Consider the following 7,120-nt stretch of genomic DNA (forward strand, 5'->3'; position numbering starts at 1 on the left):
TAAAACACATAAGAATAAAGAAGACAGCAACAAATCCATACCAACAGTAACTTTGCGTGTGTCTGATGATGATGACGTTCCTTGCATTTATTGCGCTGAACAGTTCTCCACTTCAAAATCAGCCGAAAGTTGGGTGCAATGATTAAAGTGTCATTCTTGGAGCCATGAAGGATGTGCTGGTGTAGACACAGATGACTGTAGGCCATTTGAATGTGATTTCTGCCAGTTTGGAATAAAGACTCTGGCCTTATTTTGTGTTCTGATGGGCCTACTATGCCATATTAGGCTAATTAAACAATCATATGTTTTGTCAGATATTTGGGTTCACCGCATATGCAAGTTTGTATTATACATAGTTAGATTATGCTTTTAGACTAACCACTTCCTCAAAATTAACAGTGTTGTGTTATTGTTGTTCAAACAATGTTTGTGATTTTCCGCAAACCAATTTTTTTGTGAAGTTTTACTGCAAATACAGAGGAAAATGTAAGGTGAAGGCTTATAATTGATTTTTTTTTAAATTCTCATATTTTTACTGACATTTGTATTTATTTGTCATATTACATGTTGTTCAGAATTTTTTATAATGCACATGTAAAATCATTTTAAAAATCTGCTTTCTGTACCCCGTTTTACCCAACCAGTTGGGTAAAACAGGGTAGTGTGCATACATTCAAATAAATAAATATCTCTGCAAGAATAATATTTCAGAAGACACGGTACTAGTTGCAGAATTAAACTCACATTCTAATCTACGCATGCTGATGTTTTCAGACAGATACAGCAATATTAAAACAATAAATTAAAGCGATTTATACTAAGTACCCCGTTATACCCTACTCTCCCCTACAAACAATTTGAACGAATTTGATAGTGTACCTACTAATGGAGTTATATATATATATATTTTAAATTCTACCCAGTAATTTTTAAACCCCTTGCAGTAATGGTTAGACTAATCGAAATAAAATATGCTATAAACTAAATCCATAACACTTCTAGAAAGCCATTAATCACGAGAGAATTGTTGGTGTAATAGTAAAAGATTAAATCTAAAAAAAAAAAAAAAAAAAAAAGGGGAGAGAGTTTTTTTCAGTTCTCCTCAGAAATGTGTAACATCTAACCTTGGTAACAAGCAAATTCATGTGTTCACATGTTGCAAAAACACTATATAAATCTAAACTCGTAAACGAAATTTAACGTAGAATTCTTCAAAATAATGTCGAGCCTGATAAATTCACGCCAATTTATTTTTTTCAACTACATTCATTGACGCTGATCACACGTAGTTTCCGCACCCGCCGCTAGAATTCGTTGCAGGAGCAGCTACCTCACTATTCAATCATTCGATTTTCAGAACGAAAAGATTAAACTGTATAATAAAAAAGTTCCTATAAAAGAAAAAAAATAATAAATCACGGCTAAGAACCTGATTTTCTACAAGGAATTTCATAAAAAATACCGCCCCTATCTTGTTAAAAATTCATCAAACAGTTAATGAAATGAAGTTTACCTTTGGCTTTGTGAACTTTCAGTTCGCGCCGCCAGCCACAGAAAGCAGTACCGTGGGTACGTATTTTTCTTTACGTTCAGTAAATTATTCCCACAAAATGCCGTGTAAGGCGAGCTGAAGTATTACACATCAAACGGTTTTACTTCCATTTTTTTTTTATAATAAGTGTGTCCACAGTGAAACAGCTAGGACGACGGCTGCTGGTCGGAGGTGAAGGTATGCCAGAGGACCATGCCTACAGACTCCGCTTCTAAGGATACAGCCTGTCGGAGAAGTATCAAGACGCGTCGCGAGACGTTGAGACACGAGACGGAGACCGAAATGGATGAATACCATCGAGGGGAGATCAATTGGACCACCCACCGGAATCTATTCAATCCCGCGCCATGACAGCGCAATTATTATTTTTTTTTCACACCCTTTCACCGCTTGTTTCGTCGACATACTCGTTGAGAGAATTTCACGACACTTCACCCCTTCTGCATCGAGTGTGACGCGAAGTTTCGCAGGATACCCGAGTGTAGGACACATTTTAAAGGATATATTTCCTGCTACAGTATTACACTACCAAGAATTTTAAATCATTTTTATTTTACCAAACAAAAAAAAATTTAAGTCAGTCCGTAGTCCGTCTTCTAGAGAGGGTAAACAACCCAATTTTTCAAATAAGTAAAATAATACATATTTTTTAAGTTAACTATTAGTGTAGTTAAGCATAATATACATAATATTCCCTTTGAATTGTACTTAACTTTATTTTTTTTAAAAAGAATATTTAAACGTAAGTCTAAACCGACAACGTTGGGTACCACCGAAAATGTAAAAAAAAAAAAAAACATATACAACACTTAAATTTCTTCCTTTTTACGTATATTTAACTAAAAAATACGCAAGACAACGTGCGTCAGCGCACTCGCATCGTGTGACGTCGCGCGTCGCGTAATCAACTATGTGAATCTTTCTTTAAAAAGTTGAGCATTCATGCAGTCGATATTCACACACTCACACATGCACCAGGACCTTGCATGGGCGTGACAAGCGTAGAGCGCATGAATCGCTCGGCGATGGTTACACGGAAGCGCGGCTACTCGCATGTTTTAGCTGTTCGGGGGTCTTTGCGTTTCACGAGTGCGTACATGCGTCCAGACGTGTCACCGACACGCTGCGTGCCATGCGTCCTCGTAGAACAAAGCCCCCAGCTAAATGCTTCCACTGCATTGCTTCTCGTGAGGTCATGCTTCGCGAACATGCTCTGCGTACGCAGGTACTTACCCCCACCACTCATGCATGGGATTCACTCACTCACTCTCTCTACGCCTGTAGCTTGGCGACAGCGTTGGTGCAAATTTTTTTTTAAATAAAAATGTTTTATTTTAATTTTAATTTTATTTTACTTTAAATTTTTATTTTATTTTAATTTTTATTTAATTTTTATTTTTATTTTATATTAATTTTAATTTTATTTTAATTTTAATTTTAATTTTATTTTTATTTTAATTTAATGAATAATTCGCTGTGGTACCCATAATTGACTGCGTTTGATTTATGTTCATTTATGCGGCGTTCTGTTGCTCTCAGCATCATATATGCACGTCTGTATCTATGATAACACCTGATACTCGCTTTATCCTCGCCATATAGAATCCGGGAAAAGTAAAAAAAAAAATATACTTATAAATATATATATATTCGTCTTGTACCGAGTAAAATAAAACATTTATGTTCGTCTTGTTACGGAATTCAATAATGCTAACGTAAACATTTACAGTAGGCTAATTTTTTTTGACGTGACGTCTAATAAATCGATGAACGCCGGCTGCACGCACGAAAAAGTGTCCCGTTACGCACATTGTCTCGTTACGCTCATTGTACGCTTGCGCCGCATCTATCTCTCTTCCACTCGATTGGAACAACCATCGATTTGATTTATCGAGGCACATTAAACTTGAAACACTCCCATTCGTTTCCTACTTTTCCTAACATCGTCCTATTCTTAACAGAATAACACATATTGGAAGAAGTTAAATAGCAAACATGTATAAAAGTTATAGTTAAAATAATCTTTTTGTTAAAGTAATAAACATATTTGAATTAATGAGTGCAAATAAAAGTAAATTTATCAATTAAATTGTGGATTTAATTTCACTCCTTCTTTGTATCCATACAAAATAGTGATAATTCAATAAAAATGATTCAATTTTATTCATAAAAGTATGCAATCATTTCATCAATGTTTTGTTATGACGTCACGTTAAACTATCGTCCGTAAACCGACTTTACAGACAACCAATTTTTTTGCTTTCGAATTTGATGTGTAAACATTTCAGCTCTCGGTATACGGCATTTGGTAGAAGTAGTCTCGGGAATGGAACGGCAGTGAAATGATCGGAAATGCGTAATCAGGGTGTTTTTTCTGCCGGGAAGTCTCATAAATCTTGAAAATAGGTCGGACCCACGTATAAATATGTTTTTATGTTTATTACCAAGATTGACACAATAACCTACAATTAAACATACATTTATTTTTATTCTGTTTTTTGACGCAAGTCAGATTTTTTTTTCTTTTCGATTGACATTAATTTGCATGTTTTTATTACTTATGTCTTACGTAATGGTCTTTTTTTCAGGAAAACTACTGTGCTTTCTGTAGTTGCGCTATTTTTAATAATTTTTTTCTCCCCGTTCTTGGTGGTATGTGAGTAAATTTTCGCACGGAATTGAATACCACAGTGAAGCCACTACACACTTGCTCACACCGTGCGGAAGAACAGCATCGTAGCTGTTACGAAACCACCCGAAGCGCATCAGATGTATTGACTTTGAGAAAAACTGTAGGAATATAAAAAATATATATTTACCTAACATAAACTGGGTTGGGTGGTTGGGATTAGGTTCGTTTCAGTTAGGTAAGGTTATTATCATCTTGTTAACAGTAATTATAGTCAAGTTTTAAAACGGGGAAATGGCTTTTACATTTTTACCACACTCGGCATAAAATTAAAGAATTAAATTTTGAGTAATTGTTTCATATTATAAGTTTATTTTCAACGTGAGAACATATGAATTGGCTCGTTAACCAAGGTTAGATGTTACACATGTCTGGCGAGTAATGAGTGTTGTAACTTTTTTTTTGTGGCCTGGGCTAACATGGGTTATCTTTGTAAATGAAATGTCATATTTGTAATTCAATGAATTCTTGTCTTATAAAGAGATGAAGAGTACCTACGCCTTGATTCACAAAATAGCAAATTTCCAAGATAGCCTAAAAGGAATTGAATGTTATGAAATAATTATGACCACGCCCCTTTATGTTTATAATTACTTGCCCCTTAGGAGTGAAATTTCGTAACGATATCATAGCCTTTACTTAAATCCAGATTACGGCCTACCTCTGATCCAAATTTCATCTAAAACTGCTTCAGTAATAGAACGTTATTGAGTAATGCACATTTAATCATTCCAAATACGTTTTTTGTTGACGGAAGCAGGATATTTGTATGGCTTGCATCCAGAATGTGTAGGCAAATCATGCTTAGTACATAGGACGTTATTTAAATTTAATTTATTCGTATTTAACTCAAGGATAATGTAAAGAAAACCTTCTTTTACCATTGCCCTTTCTCTGAGGCAGTGCTAAAATCTGCAGCGCTTTGAGGGAATCTACATTACGCAATGGCGTCGCACACATCAACCGATTTTTTTCTAACTGCCGCACAAATAAAAAAAATATCTCTAGAGTCTTCTAGGGTGCCAGCAAACCTATACCTGAAATCGATATTTATGTTAAAAAATCTCAGCAGACAAAATTGGGTGTACGGATAAGCAACAGCATTTTAAAAAATTCAAAATTATATTTTTAACATTTACTATAAAACAAATAACTTCTCTTACAGCAAAAAAAAAATGCAAATGGCCTTGAATAATTCTGAAACACACACTTTTTAATAAGACTTAAACCCATTATAAACTTGCGTCTAAAATATGACTACAGAAAATATAAAAAAAAAACACCAAGCATTACGGCAACCTGTTAAAATACTAGACATTAAGAATTAATTAATTACGCCCAGGCGGAGACAAATACATGATTTTTTTTTTAAATCAAGTCATTTGAACTTTCGCGTGTGCAAAAGAAAATGTTTATTTAAAAAAAATACCGTTAAACAGGTCCGTAAAATGGCGGCTTTTTTTTGCTGATCATTACGTTCAAGTCCATTTCCGGGGGGAATTTTAAATACACTCCACGACGGCGTAGCGAAACCAAGACAAAAAAACCGTGTCGATTTTCTCTTCAGTGTACTTGTGAAATCACAAATACTTCGGAACAGACACGATCAGGCAAAGCACTAGGGGGGGGGGGGGGGAATTTGTATATGAAATGGCCGGCCAACACTTACTTTCGATTCCGTGGCTTCTAGAAATTTCTTCTTCCGGGTGTTTGCTTGCCAGGGCAGCAAGCACACTGATGTAGCACCAACTGCACCCAGTTCTGTAGGACGCAAGTCAACGCTCTCGCCGATTCTGAAGGCTCGTCACTTCGGGGTAAAAAAAAAAACCGTCCAGTTTGCCATCCCGAAACGTAACGCACACTTATAATCGCGAAGCAGCGAACGCGTCATCCGCGGCGGCCAGTGGCTATCTGTCAACTTCACCCTCCGCCCTCCCGCCCCACCAACACGCCAACGTACGAAAGCACGGCAAGCCTAAGACAAGAGTCTAGCGGCAGCACCGCTACTTCCTGCAACTGGCTGCAAATGCCGAGCCTTTCCGAAGTTGGCCGATCGGGAGCGCCTACCCCCTGGATGTTTTTATTTTTTTATTTTTACGCGCGCGTTTTTTCTCTCCAGTATAAAAAAAAGCCACCATAGACTGTTTAGTGTATGGTTGGTTATATTAGGTAAGTATAGCTACATTAAAAATACTGTAAAATCATTTTATGGTTTCTTAGCGAATAACTTTTTAATATGTAGCTATCCAGCGCTAGGAAACCGTTTGCATGATTTCACAGTATCTTTAATGTAGCTATCCTAACCAAATCAACCGTCCACAATGTTTTAAAGTATTTATAATGTAGCTAACCTAACCTAATTGACTATTAGTTATCATGTCCTCACTTGAAAATTACAAGTTGCGTAAAATTGCAAGGGAATATGGGGCGCCCCGAGAATATTTGTGGAAGACAAAGACTTCCTAGAATTTATACGGTATGAAAAATATATAAATCCACGAAGTAAGTTTCTTCAATTAGGTATTTTCCTCTAAAAACAATTACAAATAAATACCATTGCCTTGTTTATGGTCTTTCCTTTTATCAACACCTCCATATTTATTTACGATGAAAAAAAAAAAAAACGAAAATGCACGATCGGACGTTTTGCTCTCTCGTCAGTGAAAAGGCTTCCCGTTGCGGAATCGCGCCGCCGGCCCCGGAACGAGCGTGAGCGGTGCGGCATTTGCAGCCAGTTGCAGGAAGTAGCGGTGCTGCCTCTAGACTCTTGTAGCCTAAGATGTACATCAAGTTCTGTCCCTGCCCGAACACGCCCGAATATTCACCTTCGGCCAACGTCGGGTTCATTTATATTTCTCTGTTTATTTTAATGTAGCTAT

General features: G+C 36.5%; 1 long non-coding RNA gene across 1 annotated transcript in view; it reads right to left on the reverse strand.

Moving 5' to 3' along the window:
* LOC134543080 (uncharacterized) overlaps positions 1 to 6,128 on the reverse strand; it is a 167,314-nt gene extending 161,186 nt beyond the window's left edge. The window contains exon 1 of the long non-coding RNA XR_010076889.1: positions 5,911 to 6,128. This is a non-coding gene — a long non-coding RNA (uncharacterized LOC134543080). The remainder of the gene's footprint in view (positions 1 to 5,910) is intronic.
* Between the last annotated feature and the right edge of the window lie 992 nt (positions 6,129 to 7,120).

The sequence above is a fragment of the Bacillus rossius genome, assembly GCF_032445375.1.
Source record: "Bacillus rossius redtenbacheri isolate Brsri chromosome 9 unlocalized genomic scaffold, Brsri_v3 Brsri_v3_scf9_2, whole genome shotgun sequence".
Lineage (NCBI taxonomy): Eukaryota > Metazoa > Arthropoda > Insecta > Phasmatodea > Bacillidae > Bacillus > Bacillus rossius.